We start from the raw sequence: 19,041 nt of genomic DNA on the forward strand, positions 1-19,041 counted from the left end.
AGGCCCAGAAAGACCTCATTATTTCAAATCTAAGTTATAATGATACAGGGATCTTAAATGGACCTAAACAAAAAAATGATAAAAACAAACATAATATAATAAAACATTTATTAAAAATACCAGGTAATTTGGACGCCTGGATGGCTCAGTTAGTTGAGCTTCTGACTCTTGATTTCGGCTCAGGACATGATTTCATGGTTTGTGGGATAGGGTCCCGCACTGGGCTCTGCACTATCTGCTTGGGATTCTTTCTCTGGTCTCTCTCTGCTCTTCCCCTGCTCGCTCTCTCTATTTCTTTCAAAACAAATAACATTTTTTGAATTGCCAGGTAATTCTAAACTAATGAAAGGTATATCATATTCTTGAAGAAGAATTATCAGTATTATAGAGATTTAAGTCCTCCCAAATTACCCATTTCTTAAGAGCCTATTTAATGGGCATAATAATTTAGAAGTTTTTTTAGGATACAGGAGAACTCAAAGTTTCCAAGAAGTAAAGGATAGTTCAGATAGCTCATTTTGCAATAGCACTAAGAAAAAAAAATTGAATTCTCAAAAGAGTAGGATGCAAAAATAAAGCAAGTATAAAACCTCTGTCATACACACTTGCCATATAGCATAGTAGCTCATGTATTTATTTAGCTCAATAAGAATTTTTTAAAAATCTACAGAAGTTTCTGAACTTCAGAAGCAATTTCAATTGTCCTTTGTAACAAGTGCATTTGCAAATAACAGCATAAATAGAAATAATGCAAAGAATGTAATAGAAAGACAAGCTATCAACATATATTAAGTGTTATATACAATTATATAATTGTATATGATATAATTATATCATTAAATAAATAAGTAGTTCGATGCAAAATAAGAGTCTATAAGTATTTTCAAACATATATAATAAAGGTGTTACTGCTTATAAGGGGGAGAAAGATGGATGGTTTTATAAACATTGTTTGTAGAATTTGTCTTCCTGGGAAGAATGCAAATTTAGAAGCCTTGAGAGAAAAGGCGGAAAAATTTACTTTCATGTAAATAACAAATTATTATATAGTAAAAAATACCATGAGTTATCTACAAAAACAAGGAAACTGGAAGGATATTACAACCCATTTAACAAAGGGATAAATGTTATTATTGTAACAGGTCCTATGAATCAGTAAGAAAAACAAGCCAAGGGAAAATAGCCAAAGAACAGGAACAGCAAAGGCACAATGAAGGAAATACAGATGGTCCTTAAATATTTGAAAGAAATCTGAGTCCCATTCAAACTAGTAAAAATACTAATAAAAAGGTATTTAGAGAACCATCTTTCAAAGTGCAGAGACAAAAGAGTTGCTGATACTTTTACTGTGAGGTTGAGTGTACAGAAACATTCTCAAATGTTGCTGAGGACAATTTGGCAATGTTTACTTATCATAAGTTTTAAATGCTTACACACTTTCATCTGGCAATTCTATTTATAATAATCTATTCTACAACCCTACCCACGTATGTATACAAAGAAATATGTACACAGCTTTTCATCGTGTTAATAGTGAAATAGACATGTGGAGTTTAATTGTATATGTGAGGGTCAGAGATCATCCAGCACAGAGGTATTGCCTAATGGCTGAGGAGCCATGAACTAATGTCACTCTTGCTTTTTTACGGACCTGTGGGAGCCTGGGGTAAGGAGAAGAGGAAGGGATATGGGTAGAAGAGTATTAAACAAAAATGGTGAAAAGAGACTTAGCCATTGTCTCAAATAAGGAGAACTCATGGAGGCATCTGGGCAGGCTAGGCTGCACACATGCATAGGAGCTCTGGCCAGGGGAGATTCGGGGCTGAGGTTTTGACTGTAACCCCCTCAGAAACACCATCATGCACTGGCCGTGCAGCCTGGTGTGGGGAGAACAGCTTCCCTCCAGGAAACCTGTCAGGCAAAGCCTTATACCTGGCTATGGATGGATCTGAAAGATCGGACGTAAGATTTTGGCTCAGAGCCGGACTCCCTGCGCACCTTTTGCCTTATGTTAAGTGTGAAGACAATAATAACTGTCACTCACATGACATGTTGAATATGCCTTTCTAAAATTTCATGATGTGTTTACGTAATTACTAACATGTAGTTGATGTGGTCTTAAAGAAGGAGTTTATTCATAAACTCTTTTAAAGTGATGTCCATAGATTTTTTTTTTCCTACCAAACACAATGTGGTAATGTTGAAATCTTAACACTGACCTAGTAAGCAAATTAAGTTCATGATATATGTAATTGGCTGTTATTATACTGTGACTTTAATACTAATATATGTGTAAGCAAGTATAAAATTAACTTTGGGTTTATTAACTTGAAAGTCAAGAATAACATGATTTGAGAGCATCACAAATAAATTTAATTTGGGTTACTTCTTCAGAATGAGTCTATTTAAAAAGATAGGACTTTAGTGTTACAATGTTTACACACTTCTACAATGTTCACATTTAAATGAATTTGCAACTTCTGGGATGGAACATATGATCTGGGCAAAATGTTGAAATCTATTACTGAAGACTTCTTTTACCCATTTTGATGTATCCCACTGACTTAGGGAAAAAGGTTTTGACAAGACATGTTTCATGGCCATATACCCAATTCATTCCACAAAGTTACAGTGTTAGAATCTATTTGTAAGTTTTTAATTAAAATCGGGAACAAAGATTTTTGCTAAATCCCTGAGTGTAAGGAGGACATTTTCTGTATAATGAGCAATCAAGACACACGGCAGAAATAGATATGGCTGAGTATTAGGTCTTTTTGCATGAACCTACACTCTAGTTTGGCTTTCAGTTGTTTGTGACACCTGAAACAAACAAACAAATGAACAAAAACAACAAACAACAATAAAACCAGAAAAGCAATATTTGGGGAGCAATTCTAATTACTCCAAATGAGGTGAAGTAGAAAAAAGTTTTCAAGGACTTAGCTGGTTTTACTTCATGTTACCAAGAGCCAACTCTTATGTCCAAAGTTGAGTGACTAACGCTCTGGGTTGGCAGGGTCTCCATTTCTTGGAAATGGAGTTAGTTAGGAGGGAGAAAAAAAAATTATTAGCTTCTGAAAGCACGTGATCTCCCAGTATCTAAATCCATATTATATGACTTTTTAATAATAAATAGTAAATGATGGTTAACTCATTATTGTAATCTATGTTTGATAATCTGTGAATTTCATGTCTGATAAACATCCTGGGGAAAGTAGTAAAAATAAAATACTGAGAAATATGAGGCTTTCCCATTAGGAGAACATCTATGTGGAATATGTCTTTTTCTCCAACACACACACACACACACACACACACACACACACACACACACACATGCCCCAATGGATGGAATGGAGTATGAGACCAGTCGTTATGATCAGGAGTATTTAGACATCAACTATGAATGGACAAAAACTGTGTATAAATGATCTAGCTCAAAGTTCAGCTAGTTCTCCTTCCAAGTTACTATTTGAAGCTGTAAATGATCTGATTTTGACCTTAGTTGGCAACTCATTCATCAAGGCTCTTGAGGAGGGCAAGCCCGGCTCCATCCTCAGCTCACATGAGGGACAGTACATGAAAACTGGTGCCTGAGACAGTGTCACGTTCACCATGCTGAGGTGACAGTAGCACAAAGACAATTTCAATTGTATAACAAATTATTTTAATTTTCTTATCTTCTCTTTTTTTTTCTTTGCCATATTCCACTACAGATGAGAAAGTGTGGGTAAGATACCCAAAGTTTAAGTTTAAAAAGAAATTAAGAAATTTATGTGTGTATTCAGTCATGGCTTTTTTTGGGCACCATCTGGTTCTCAAAAATTCAAATAATTTAAAAGTAACTTGTCCTTAGTTTTTAGTCCTTTCTAAAAGACAAGAACAATACCTCATCAAAACATCAAGGAAAATGTGTTTGCCATTCATCTTTCCCAGCAGAATTTGTTCTTTTCCTGGTATACTGATAGGCACTTATGGGATGTTGAACAACAAAGCTATCCATAAAAATATATATAAAATATACTTATAAGGTATTTAACTAAAAAGAAGGGCATCAGATATCTTTTGAAATCCTTAAGTAGAATAAAGAAACTTTTTAAACTTATTTTTAATGTAAAGTAACTCAACCTGCTACTTTCTCTTTGTGCTAGTACAATAACACTGCTCTTTTTTCTCAGTGGTACTAAATCCAAAAGGATCTAGATAGCCTTCTCTGTGCTCAGTATCACAATGTATCATTACTCTCCTTTATATAATCTGAGTTAGGAACCTGATGTTATTCTTCCTATTACTTTTGCCCTCTTCTTTCAATATATTATCAACTCATCATCTTTAGGTTTAACTGAAAAAGTGTATTTTTAGTTCCTCCTTTATAGTAACAGTCATTTCTTGACTTTAGGACATCCTTCTGTCACATTTATGAAAATTGCTTCTTTGTCCTCAATTTTACCTGGTTTAATGTTTTCTTAGGGTAATTTAAGAGCCCTCATTTATATTAAGATCAACCTTATGTAAATACAGATTGGAGTGCCTCAATTCTTTTGACTCCGCCACATCACATACAACCACAATGATTATACTTTGTTTTCTTCCACTGACCATTGAATATAGGACAACCCTATACACAGCATTGGATTTTCATTATTCTATTGTGGCAAGGACTTTCCAGATATCACCTTTTGCCTTCTCTAATCCAATAACGATTCTGAAATTCTTCCATTCACTACAGCATCCGCCTTAGATACCCCATTTATCCAATGTGTTTTTTCCAAGTGTCCCTTTCTAAAACTGGAAGCCCATCTCTACATCTCTACCTGTAACATGACTCCTATTTCATGAATTAATAAAAGCCAAAGGCATTTGGAGAACAACAAATGTAAAACTACTGCAAAGAGCTGATTAATATTGTATTTGTCTATTATTGCTACCATAACAAATTGCTATAGCTTTAGCAACTTAAAACATGATGAACTTAATATCTCACAGTTTTGTAGCTTAGAAGTCTGAGTTCACTCAGTGACTGCCAGCTCCAAGTTTTCCAAGCTGATATCAAGCTGTGGGAAAGGCTGTATTCCTTTCGGGAGTCTCTCAGAATCAACCTATTTCCAAGCTTATTTTGATCACTGAAGATTTTGGTACCACTGGTTGTAGGACTAAGGCCCACACTTCCTCACTGGCTGCTGGTCAGAGAGATTTTCAGCTTCCTTCCACCACCATATTCCTATTCTGATGGCTCTTGATGCCATCTTCAAAGCCTGCATCTGCAGGCTGATTATTTCTCCTGCTCTGAACCTCCCTGCTCTCTCCTTTTATTTCATTTCTTCTATTTTTCAGGTCTGAGAAACTTCTGAACATTTTTAGGAATGCATAAGGTAAGACTGGGCCAATGTAGATAATATAGAATGGTCTCCCTGCCTCAAGGCGCATTACCTTAATCATATTTTCAATTCCATTCTGCCATATTTACTCCATATTCGTAGGCTCCATGGACATCTTTGGGAGGCCCTTATTCTGGCTACAACACATATATTCAGGAAGAAAAATATGTTTTAAAAATGTGCAAAAGTAGAAAGAAAAGAGTTAATAGAATACAAAGTAACATGCACACACATACATTTGTGTGTATAAGTAATTCTGTTACTTATCACTCTTATTTTTGACTCTCATCTGATATTTCTATATGTGTTACTCCAATAAGTCATTTTACTGATGAATCTATGCTTTAATAGAAAATTTTGAAGTGTTCTGGTTGAAAATGATCGTGTTTTATTTATTTTTTATTTTTTATTTATTTATATTTTTAAGTTTATTTATTTATTTTGAGAGGAGAAAGAGAACCTGCAGGGGAGTGGCAGAGAGAGAGAGGGTCAGAGGATGCAAACTGGACTCTACTGATAGCAGAGAACCTGAGGTGAACTTGCAAACTGTGAGACCATGACTTGAGCTGAAGTTAGAAGCTTAGCCAATTGAGTCGCACAGTCACCCGGAAAATGTTCGTGTTTTTAAAAACCCTGTTACTATCACTTCATATCTGTTCCTCTACTTGATTTTATTTAAATCATATTACTCTTTATTATTTTTCAGACTTTTGATAATCCATCATGCTCTCCCTTCCCCTAATAGTTTCTTCCTGTTACTTATTTTTTCCTGGCACCTGACTTCTAGTCTTCATTTATAAATTGTTCTTGTTCCTTTTAGTTTTCCCAATACTGTTACAGCTACACATCATTCCACTAGCTTATTCAAAAACATCAATTAGCATTTTTAAAATTAAAGTATTATAAACGCTATCCAAATAACACTAAGACTTGCTTTTATGTGTAAATTTTTTGTCTCCATTCTTGGCATTTTCTACCATGTTTTAATCTGTAAGGTACTCACTCTTCAACTACTCTTGATTGGTGAGTTTGAAATGAAAAAAAAAATAGGCATGAGTAATTTGGTCCTATTTTTCTTGCTTATTCTGGAGAGAGATCCCTTTGTTGTTGGCATATAGTGAGCTTGGTCCTGACTTTGCAGCCCACGTCTGAAGATCTGTAGCTGGCCCTGTAGGTTGGCAGAATCTCAGCAGGTGGAAAGCCACTTCCCCAATACATAGAATTCCTTCTTGATCATCTCCAATTAAGTAGATATCTGACCTCCACAAACTATTTTTTGTTTTATTTAGTTATAAATCTGAGGAGGGAAGAATGATACTGTTTCTTGGATCCCTACACATGTTTTGATACCTTTTATGTGAACAGGCATTACAATAGCTATTGCATGTGAACTAGATTATTCAATCCTAAAAGTGACATTAGGAGTTAATTATCATCTGTATTTTAATGATGAGAATAAGGATAATTTAAAATAATTTGCCAATAGTCACAGACAAGAAAAAAAACAGGGCTCGGTTAGGAAGCCATTGCTGCTTAACATGAAAGACCATGCTTTTTTACCTCATCTTCTCCAGGAATTTACATATATTCTTATTTTGAATTTTTTACAATAAGTAGATACTATATTATTTATACAAAATCACGTTATCTATTATTATTTGCATCTCACTTTGTATTCATATAGCAGTTTCTCATTAGTTTTTCCTCAGATATTATCTAGCAATTCCCTTTAGATTTGTATATTGATCCAAGTTATTTTAGTTGTAAACAGCAAAAGTAAGTCTGGACATTTTAAGCATAAAACGTAACTTTGGGACTAAAAATGGGATAGTTTGCAAGATGAAAGGAATTTTGAAAGCTAAGCCTTCTAAAGGGCAGGTAGCAGGGAAAATTCTGGACAAGAATATTAACGGATCTCTTCTCAAGAGGTCTCTCAATAACAAGTTTTAGATTCAAGCACTCCTACATTTTATTTCTTTTTCGTCTTTAAAATTCTTGAACAAAGTCGATGAGAGACCAAGTTTGAGTTGTGTGTTTAATTTCACCTTGACTTATGAATCATGGATGTAGAAAGCAAAATCTTGCATGCAAACTTGCCCAGTGGAAGTCTACTCATATAGAGTGGGTACCATATCCACTATAAAGCAAATAATCACCTCAAGTAGAACCTGCATTGAATAATATACCTGCATGAATTATAAGCCAGTTATTACTTCAGAGATATATAGCTTTTAAAACTTCATTTTTCATTTAACTATTCATTGATGTGAGAAAACAATGTTATTTGAAAATAAATATAATCCATAATACAAAGGATGCAGTGTTATAAATTTGTAAATGGAGAGTAAAGTACCTAGACTTATGGAACTTCATTTAATTCACATTCTTTAATCTATGCCATATGTTTTTCATCTTTCTGATAATTACTGCATTAATGGAGAATAAAGTACGATTGTCTAAAATTTCCCATATTGTTTTAAATAATTATTTGCAAATATAGGCAAAATTAGAAAACCATGCAAAAATTTCTGGAAAGTCAAAGACATCTCTCTACATGGCAAGAATGTCTTATTTACTACTATTGTCTTTCATGACCCAGGTCTTTTATAAGAGAGAATTATTAGGAATTTATCTGTCTTCACATAGAGTCATCCTTTATTTATTTTATTTTACAAGCATCTATCATTTACTATGTGCTGGGACTATTCTAAGTGTGTTAAGTATGAGGTAAATAGTTTTATTATATCTACTCTATCGGTGAAGAAACTACCATGCAAAGAGTTTAAGTGATTTGCTCAAGTGCCAAAAATGGCACACCATTTATATAGATATATAAGATGCAAATTAAACTATGCCTGGAGACTAAACAAAGCTAAGTGGATTGAGGGTTAAATGTTTTTGTTCTATTCATTTATATTTATTTCTCTTTAGGCCAATTACTTTATTAACTTACATAATATTTTTAGCATTATAAAGAATTGTTAGCCTTACTGAGATACTCCACTAAATAGAAATTGATATATAGTTGTATTAAAACTATTAATTTTTATTATAATAAATGGTACAAGGTAGTGATTCATTTTTATAGTAAAAATTATAAAGTCCCTACTTTTATAATAGAAAAAAGTACTGCAATTGAAATACATAATTGAAAAAATGTTACATATTTAAATGCTACTTTAATTAACAATTCTCTTGCATACATCTTTCACTGACCTAAAACTCACCATTATTTTTCTTTGCTTTTAAATGCCTATTTGATTTTTTCTTTAATGTATGTAATTATATGTCTATACATAGTTTTGCTCCTTCTTTTGTTTCCTTTGAAAATATATCAACAATATTTATTACCAAATCCATTTATGCTTAAGGGTCAAGAAATTTAATGTATTTAAAATATTCCTATTTAGTTGTATTACTAAGAAACTGAATTGGCCTTTCTCAAGAACACCATAAACATTCTAAACGTTACAGTGTTTATTCATAAAATTTGTCCAATGTCAGATGAAAATGTGACTGTGTACTTTTTGCATCTGAAGCTTCGCATTATTAGGCACACTTAAGTAAGTCTTTTTAAGATAAAATAAAGTTTTGGCCATCCCTTCGGATGTACATTGGGCAATATATTATATAAAACTGGCAAATTTCTGTGTGCTATGGCTATAAAATGTTCTTGAACCTTTTAATACCTTCTTTAATTAAACATTATCCTATGAATCTGTTTTTCTTGTTTTACTCTTCTCATCACTAGATTCTGATATCCTTTTTAAGAAAAAAAATTTTAATTCCAAAGCTGCAATTAATAACATGTTAGAGCAAGGCTCAATAGATGTCAGCCTTAAAAAGAGTTAGACAACTTGAAATCTCTAATTAAATAAAGCTAGCATAATTTACCAACAGAAATACTGAATTTTAATTTTGCCAAGGGGTAGCTTTAGGGCATCATTTAATCCAATAGATTGTCATCCAAACAACTTTCAAATCAAAGGCTATTAGCTAATACTCAGTAGGAAACTGAAGGTTTGAAAAGTTTCCTAAAACACCCCTGAGGTGAAGATTGATGATTATTTTATCTAAACAAATATGAGTGAGATTTATTTTCTTTAGTGTCTTTGTGACCAGAACATCAAAGGCTATGGATTTATTACTCTATAATCTGTTTTCAGTATGAGAAAGCTATAGTGAGAAAAATTTCTAGAGAGAGAATTTAACTGCACTTGAGATTCTAATTACATTTCCAGATACACATATTTCTACTTAGGACTCATTATGTAAATATATCCATTATGTAAATCGCTAAACTAGGACATATACACGCCCTTATTTTACCAAAAAATAAACTCTTTCCATTCAATAAGCAATCTTGAGTGAAATCAATAAAAATCAGCACTTATTTGACAATTTTATTATATATTAAGATACATTTTAATGAACCATAAATTATAATTTGTTGTTGCCACAGAACAATTTTCTTGAATACTTGCAGCGTTAGGACAGAACTGGTTACTTAAGCATACTTTGAGCATGGATTCTTCAATATCTACTTAGATTTTTAAAATGGTTTAGTATCTGTAAAGCCCTGAGTAGTGCTCTACAGTATGATGTTACCTCTGGCAGATTCTGTTGATGCCCCACTGGTATCTTCTTGGCCCTTCTCCCTCCTAGCTACGTTTGTTTAACTTCCAAATGCCACCACCTGCATCCTTTGCCTTTGGGCTTTTCTGGCTGACAGAGCCTGCACTGTTCCTTGGCAAGGCATGTAAGAAGTGCCGGGAGTTTGATCCCCTTCTCTTGGAAGCATTTCACAAATGACTGACAGAACCCAGATTAGGAAAGTACTCCACTGAAGGCAATGCATTCTAAAAGAGTCCTCACCAAGATGGCCTCACTGTTCCCCTCTGCTTGACTAAATTTTGGACAAGTTTCTTTCTTATTTTAGGTCTCTCCCAGGCCCCCCCCTTTTTTGAGTATACTTACTTTAGAAAATATGTAATTGTAAATCCTTTATCCACCTCTTTGAAAAGTAATTTTTCCCCAAAGCCACTGTATGGCTTATGAATGATTCTTATACATTCATGTATCGGTTGAGCAACTTAACTTGAAAATACAAGTTCAAAACATTGAACGTTAATACAAGTTGATCAGGCTTATGAGATTTTTTGAACCAATTTTGGTGAATATTTAGATATTGATAGAGATAAAACTAGTTTTCATAACAGATTTTTATGTAATACAGACAAAATTTCTAAAAGTGGTATAGCCAAGAAAGAAAAATGGTTTATCCAACTGGGATACAGTCATATAAAAGGATAATAAACAGCCATGAAAATCATATAACTTCTACTTTAATCAGACAAATGAAACAATATATACATAAGTATGTATAAATATATACAATGTATAATGTACCTGGGTATGTAAGACTAACTTTATATCAATTACAGTAGTTGTGGGCCTCTATAGTTGTGGATTTACATCTGTGTTTTTAAAATTATTTCCAACTTTCTCCATAATCCAAATGGTATCACTGAACAAATATTAAATTTAGTCAGGAAGCAAACAACACAGATGCTAGATATTCTAAAAATAAAACAATTTTTATAAATAAGAAGGAAATTAACAATTATCGATACTTTTAGAGTTGGAGATAGTTTTATAATATCAAACAAATTTGCACTATTTAATAGCTTTTTGCATCATAAAAGACATAAATAAGTATTTTAAAATTATGGACAGAAGCTTAGATACTTTTTTGATTGAATATGCAATTATTTCTCAATAATATTTCAAATAAGTAATGAAAAAGCATCAGGGTCAGAACATGGCAGGAAACAGAACTAATTATCACCCCCAGCATGAAATTGTTTCAAATGATGCTTTTTAAGTTAGAAAGCATTTTTAAGAGTGTTTTAAAGTTTTGTTATAAAATATCATAAACAAGGGAATAAAGGCCAAAAGCAATGCCTATACTGTGCTTTCTTTGTATATTTTAATGTGCTTGGAATAAAAACTATTGCTGTTTAGCTGATCAAAGCTGTTTTGGGTTTCTTTTAAGGTGGCAAAGCTTCACCAGTGAATTTTTATAGAAGCCTGGGGAAACACTCAGCAGGATCTAACTTTTTGTTGTGGGTAAAAAACATTTTCCCTTCATAAGAAAGTTTGCTCTTTATTTGGCAGAAGGAATCCCCTGGTGAGGTGAATTTTAGCTGAAAAAAAAAACACACAATGAAATATACATCTTGAGAATGGCAGGCATCAAAGTGAGGAATGCACAATTGAAGATTTATTCATTATCCATATTATCCAAAATAATGCCCTCTTTCTGAAGTAGATGATAGAGTTTTGCAAAAGTGTCCTTGAACAAGAAACATTCTGTGGTCTTTATTTTGTAGTAGTGTTTATGGATCTAACATCACATTGAGCTTTAAACTAATTGCATTCTCCCTCATTTTGTTTAATTAATTAGTGTACAGTAATATCTACTACATATCCAATCATGTCTATCTAATGTAATAAAATCATCAGACTCACAATTCATATACAAATTACAATATGTTTTAAGATTTTACAACAGGAATTTTGCTTTTAGTTTCAAATGGAACATTTGTTTTAAAAATAAATATTTGTGAGATTTATAGTATATTAAGAATATTTTTAGTATGGTAAGTATCTATATTATTGTTATGGGTAAATCAAGTCATATTTGATTACCCCAAATTGATATGTTGAAGTCCTAACCCCATTACCTCAGAACCTGACCTTGTTTGGAAGTAGGGTCATCACATGTGTAATTAGTCGAGAAGAGATCTTAGTGGAGTAGGGTGTGTCTCTACTCCTAACTGACTAGCGTCCTTACAGAAAGGAACAATTTGGACATTCGTGCATGGAGGATGCCATGTGAAGACTGAAATTATGTTGCCATAAGCCAAGAAAGATTGTGGGCAAACCAGCAGAATCTAGGAGACAGGCATGAAACACATCCTCCCCTAGTGCCTTTGGAGGGAGTATGGTGCTCCTGACGCGTGATCTCTCATTTCTAGCTTCTAGAACTGTGGGACCATAAATTTCTGTTGTTTAAACCACTCACTTGTGGTACTTGGTTATAGCAACCCCAGCAAGCTAATTCAATTGCCAATAGAAAATGTCAGAGAAAAGTGTTTCAAAATGGTCAGTTGTACAAGTATTAAATAAAGTAGAGGTCAACATAAATAGAGTTTGCTCTGAATATTTAATCCATGGCAGTTCTGATATATAACTCTTTTCAAAGTAATATCCAGTTATACTTGGCCAGATGTGATATTCTGTGGAATTACATCCAGACAATTTTGGAACCCCGCGGAAGCATATCTTTCAGGGAAAAAAGTCTCATAGACATTATAGATTTCCAAAAACTTTCCAAAAACATGATGGATTTTAAAGTATGCATCTATGTATTTGCTGTGACTCAGTACATAATGAGTATGCCTCTTACATAACTTCCTTCCCCAAGGATTAAGAATGAAGTTTCTAGTTCTGTCCATGTCAATGGATAGCAATTATGTTTAAATGTTTTAAAAAATACGCTGATCAATGGATGAATCAATCAGCTTAAAAGAAATTTAAGAAAAATAAACCTATTTATGAAGAATGAGCAGTTCATAGTCAGCACACATGAGGAGGAATTATTCTGTGTCATGTGAAATATCACCACAGGGAACAATTCCACTGAACTGTGAGAATAGTAGGGGGTAAGAGGGTACCCCGGAGATCCTTGGTATTTCTATGGTTTAACAAAATAAAATATTGATGAGGGTCTCAGATCTCTCAGTGTTAAGATACCTCTTCTCTAATCAGTACATCATAGCACACTCGTTTAAAATCAATTTGCCAAGGAAAACAATATCTCACCAATAATCATCTGTGATGTCAAAACAAAGGCAAAAGAAAAAATTAACTTTCTTTACAACTTACAGCCCATTGACAAGTCCTTTAAACAGGCTGAATGACCTTCCCGTAGGAACTCAGCTGCCTTGATATTGATACTTTGCCTAAGGGCAAAAAGCAATCTTAGCTTAACATGGTCCCAACCTCCAGGATCCAATAAGTCTGTCTACTTTACCATATAAAAAATCTTTTGGAAATTTCCTTTATCTTTATCCCCCAAATATAAGTTAGCTTCATTCTCCCATACGGAGAATTTTTTTTTAAGGGTTCAGGAGCTTTTAATGCTTAGACTAAAAAAATCACAGGCTGGGGGTTTCATAAAGTGATTGGTCCACCTCCGGCAGGGCAATCTTCCCGTCACCCAGGTCTTCGCAGTCGGGGAGCCCCCCCTGTAGTGTGATGTAGTGGAGCCCCCCCTGTAGTGTGATGTAGTGAAGCCCCCACCAAGAGGCAAGAAAGCAAGAAGATTGACAGGCACCCACCTCCCAGCACCACGCAAGGCGCTTGCGCGTGTTCTCGCGTGATCCCCACACCAGCCTCACGAGGTAGGGGTCCTCACTTTACAGATATGGATCCGGAGGCTTGGGGAGGTGCATCGACTTGTCCAAAGCCGTGAAGTCTCCAAGCCGAGATGAAACTCCAGGGCCTCTGGTCTTCCCTACTCTGCCACACTGAACTCTTTCTCTGATCCAGCCTCAAGTCTCCTGCCGGAAGTCTACTCTTAACGTCCATGCCCCTCGCTCTGTGTGCTGGTCCCTCTGACTGAGGGCACTCCAGTCCCAGCACGGGGTGCTTAGGGTGCTCTTGGGGAGGGGTCAACACGGGCCTCCCAACACCCAACCAGTCCCGGACCATGCCCACTTCCCCAAAGGGCACCCCAGTCCGGGCCATGCCGAAGGGTCCTGGGTTCATGCCCAGGAACAGCACTTCCTTGGGGCCCTGGCAGTAGCGGGTCACATAGCTGCGGTGTGGCTCCCATGCATACTCCACCGGGTTGTAGAGGAGGCCCACGGGCTCTGAGAACTGCAGCTGGCTCAGTTCGGCGTTGAGCCGGAACTCCTCCTCTGGGAAGCCTTCAGCCAAGCTCTGAGGGCAAGGCTGCAGCTCTAGGAGCATGCGGCCCACTGATAGTGTATCTGAGGGGTCTCATGACTAAGGCTTTATGAGGCAGTAATAAATGACCACTTCCTATAAATATCTGGCCCCCTCAAGGTCCTAGAAACCTTGCATCCAAAATTCCTCAGAGACTTAGGCTATCCCTGACTCCGCCCCAGCTTGAAAGTACATAATACGCGTCACAATCCCAGGGCAGGTCTTTCTGCCCAGGAGTTCTGTCCTTGTGTTTTAATAAAACCACCTTTTTACATCGAAGATATCTCAAGAATTCTTTCTTGGCTATAGGCTCCAGACTCCAACACTTCCACATTAATCTACACTTACTTGATAAGATGTTGATAGAAACTTCCCAGATCTTCTATTTTTTTAATACACTAAAACTTCATTTATAAATGCCATATTTATAGAATAGATGAGGAAATTTGAATAGTTCAAATAATTCTGAGACAAAAGAAACTAACAAATCTTGATGTCTGTTATTCTGATACAATATACTTATTAATTACAATGTAAGATATGACCACATATTTTGACTGCCTCGCTATACCATCATTTTAATATTTACATGTATTTGTATTTAATAAGCTAGAATTTAGCCTAAAAAGAAGTATAGATGAGTTAGGATGGCAGGAATAAAAGATAAAAATGCCACCATTGTATGTCCTAACTTACAAAAAATGATTTTCTTCTTTTTATTTTCTCTTTATAAAGAATATTTCCTTGTATCCTACTTTCTGTCACAAAGATATAATGATAATTGCAGAATGAGAAGTTTATTTTTGTTTCCTGGTCCTCTGCTTCAACATTTCTTTGATGATTAGCAAGATCCTGCTTCTACAACTTTCCATTCCTTGTCAAATATGCAAGTTTCTGGTTAGTTGCAAATCTGTACTAAACTTATGTATTTTTTTTCTGTGATGTACAGAATCCACTGAAAATCATTCAAAAATATTTTTGTAACTGGAAACTTACAGCACTTCAGCCATTATCTTAGTTTGGACCACTATAAAAACTTACCGCAGAGTGGGCAGTTTAAGTAAGTTTATGTCCCACAGTTTTGGGGGCTAGAAAGTCTCAGATCAATGTACCTGCAGACAGAAAGCACTTTCTTCTGTCTTCTCATAAGTAAGGGCTCCACTCCCATGATCTCATTTAAACTCAATTACTTCCTAAAGGCCCCACCTCTAATTACCATCATTACACTGGGTTTTGGTGTTTAACATATGAATTAGGGGGAACACAAGTGTTCAGTCCATAATAACGGTGGTGAATACATTGTCAAAATGTTCTTTATTGAGAATGATACATTACTAGTAACATAATTTCTTTAGAGAAATTGTGACTCAAAGTCAAAGATTACTATAATTTTCTATGATATGTAAAAAATTTCCCTGTAAATAAACACATAAAATATAAAAAAGGTACCTAACTACTTTTCTCATCAAGAAAGTAAAACAGTATAGCTGTAGGAAGGTTTTAAATATTTATACAAAAAACATAATTTAAGAAATAACTTGATGTCATTAAATTGTTTTAAATCTTGAGTTCATAGTCAGCTAGAGTCATTCAGAAAATAAGAAAATGTGATTTAATTAAACTCAAGGCACAAACCTTTGTATACACCTCTTTTTCACAATACTCCTTTTATTTTCTTTTTGTATTAAACTATTTTCTATTCCTCAATCTAGAATAATGGATTTCATTCTTACACTAAATAATGATAGCTTTTAGAATCCTTACTAATTTCTGAAGTAATACATATTGCTAAATCTGTGTCATAGGTGTCCAACTTTAAATAATGTTCAAAGAACAAAGGCCTTACATAAAGAACTTTTCATAGGTGTCCTTATTTTATATTATAGTTTAATAAAAAGAGAGAAACATACATTCATATAAAATGTAAGAAATGTATTAGTCACAAAAAATATTAAAGGTAAATTAAAATCATACTAGAATGTTTATATTTTAGTACATGTAAAACAATGACATATATGAACATATTGTATATAAATATATATACACAACTAATAGTTCCAAATAAAAGGTGTTTTGTTGGTTTTTTTTAATTTTAATATTTTATTTACTTTTGAGAGAAAGAGAGACAGAGCATGAGCAGGGGAAGGGCAGAGAGAGAGAGGAGACACAGAATCGGAAACAGGGTCCAGGCTCTGAGCTGTCAGCACAGAGCCTGATGTGGGGATCGAACTTGGGAATTGTGAGATCATGATCTAGGCTGAAGTTGGATGCTAATCAACTGAGCCACTCAGGCACCCCATTTGTGCTTTTTAATTGAGATTAAAATTCATTCATTAAGCAAAGAGTGCAAATCCTAACTATACAGCTGGATGAACATTTACAAATATAATCACCGTCCAGATCATGCTATAGAATACTTATTTCAACAGAGCATGTTGAATACCTTATGCTCAATTTCATTCAATATTCAACTCTGTCTTCTCCTCCTTGGAAACCTCTATCCTGATTTTGACCATTATCAGTAAATTTTGCCTGTTCAGAAACATAGCTCTTAACCAGGACTGAGAAAACAACATAGTTTGTCAAGCTGTCTTCACAGAACAAGCTAATACCAGTTATATCTAATCACAGATTGGAATTTCCCTAGTAAAATGCATTAATGTGTTACTAGAGCAATAACGCCGATCCTATTAAAATACGATGTGACGTGTCATTTTCTTCTCTGTGATCTGTACATGAGATGGAAAAAGAACACAAATACCTCTAGATAAACCTTCTATATGAGATGGGCAAATGGTATTGTTGGAAAATGTCCAACGGTAAACAAGTTTGCCTTGTGAATTTAGTGGAGTATTGCCTCAGAATTCAGACTTCCTTGACTCTTCTTTATTTGAGGAGCCTTAGTGAACACAGTTTCCATGACTCTGCCTTCTCATTGATAGGTGGGAAAATCCAGTTATTCACTCACAAAATCTTCAAAAAAAAAATAAGGAGCCTGACTTTATACATGCTTTATGTTTGTATATTTTGGATTAGAATATTTATAGAGTTGAGGCTGTAGTTCTAATGTATAAGCAGAAATAGAACATTTGGCCTTAGAACTGCTCAGAGTAAGCTAAGATCCACACTTTCAGTAGGAAGACCATAAGGAATGGTGGCTGGATGTCCCTATCATCTGTCTCAGGAAAAACAAAGAAACATCCTAGTTAATGCCTACTCCATGTTTGTGGTAGAAAGAAAAGATGTGTCTTGAAAAGTTAAAAAAAAAAAAAGGCTGCAAAAGCAGTGAAGAAAACAGCATTAAAGTATGATCATAAGACATATGAAAATCCAAATGCAAATGACAAAGTGAAAAATAAAGGCTGAAATCATACTATACCAATATATTCTTTAATATTATGAACAGATAAACAGACTAAGATGTCTCTGTTATATTGTTGATCCTTATGCCTATGACTGTGAATGTATTGAGACATCATGTTCTATTTATGTTCTATTTCATGACAAAAGGAATTTTGTAGATAAAATTAAAGTCACTAACTAGTTAACTGAGTTTTTTGTTTTTGGGGATTTTTGTTAATGGAACTGAAAGGACCTACTATATAAAATCACATGCGCTTAACATAAGACTTTTCTTTGGCTAGAATCAGCAGAGACAGAGATTTCAAGTGTGAGAAAGGGTTGACATATCATTGCTGGTTTGAAGAGGTAGGGAACTACAAAAGAAAGAATATGAGCTGCCTATGGAGCCTGAGAATGGCCCACAGCTGATAATCATCAAGAAATTAGGACCCTCAGTTTCATAAGAATTGAATTCTTCCAAAAACTTGAATGAGGTTGAAATCAGAATTTTCCCCAGAGTCTCCTATTAGAAGTCCAGTTGGACCAGGACTTTGATTTGGCCTTCAAAGACTGTAAGTAGAGAATTCCACAGGGCCTGTTCACAACTCTGACCAGTACAACAGTGAGATAATAATTGGGTATTTTTTTATGTTCCTAAGTCTGTGGTAGTTTGTTGTACAGCATTAGAAAACTAATATAACAGAAAAAAGTTTAATATGATTAATAGTAATAACAATGATAAACAGCCAAAAAAATATTCCATCAGGGTAATTAAGGAGTGCAATGATAATTTGCTCCAAAACCACTTGAAATGATAATTAATAGACAATAATTATATTTAATATTACTAAAGAAACAAAAGGAAAAATACATATTATAACAGGAAAAAAAATTCCGCCATGGAAAGAAGAGCACATTTGACAGAAGAATTAAATAGAACTACTAAAAGGGGGAAAAGGTTCAATCTTTAACTTTTAATAGCTGTTAGTTAGTTGAAAGGCAGCAAAAACTTTAGAAGGCAGAATCAGTAGGATAAAGATAAAGTAGGAGAAATAATCTAAAGGAATGAGTAAGTTGAGAAAACTTATAGAAGGACTAGGAGGAGAGGAATTAAACAGCACATCTGTGATAGTTAATTTTATTTTATTTTTTAGATTCTTTTTTTCCCCATAATATTTTATTGTCAAATTGGTTTCCATACAACACTCAGTGCTCTTCCCCATAAGTGCCCTCCACCATCACCACCACCTCTTTTCCCCCCTCCCCCTTCCCCTTCAACTCTCAGTTCATTCTCAGCATTCAATAG

General features: G+C 34.5%; 1 long non-coding RNA gene and 1 pseudogene across 1 annotated transcript in view; both read right to left on the minus strand.

Annotated features, from left to right (window-relative positions):
- Positions 1–19,041, minus strand: part of LOC115302543 — an 856,964-nt gene that overhangs the window by 142,102 nt on the left and 695,821 nt on the right. The gene's annotated exons all lie outside the window — the stretch shown is intronic.
- Positions 13,806–14,443, minus strand: LOC115302541 (annotated as a pseudogene).

Source organism: Suricata suricatta, chromosome 9, assembly GCF_006229205.1.
Source record: "Suricata suricatta isolate VVHF042 chromosome 9, meerkat_22Aug2017_6uvM2_HiC, whole genome shotgun sequence".
Classification (NCBI taxonomy): Eukaryota; Metazoa; Chordata; class Mammalia; order Carnivora; family Herpestidae; genus Suricata; species Suricata suricatta.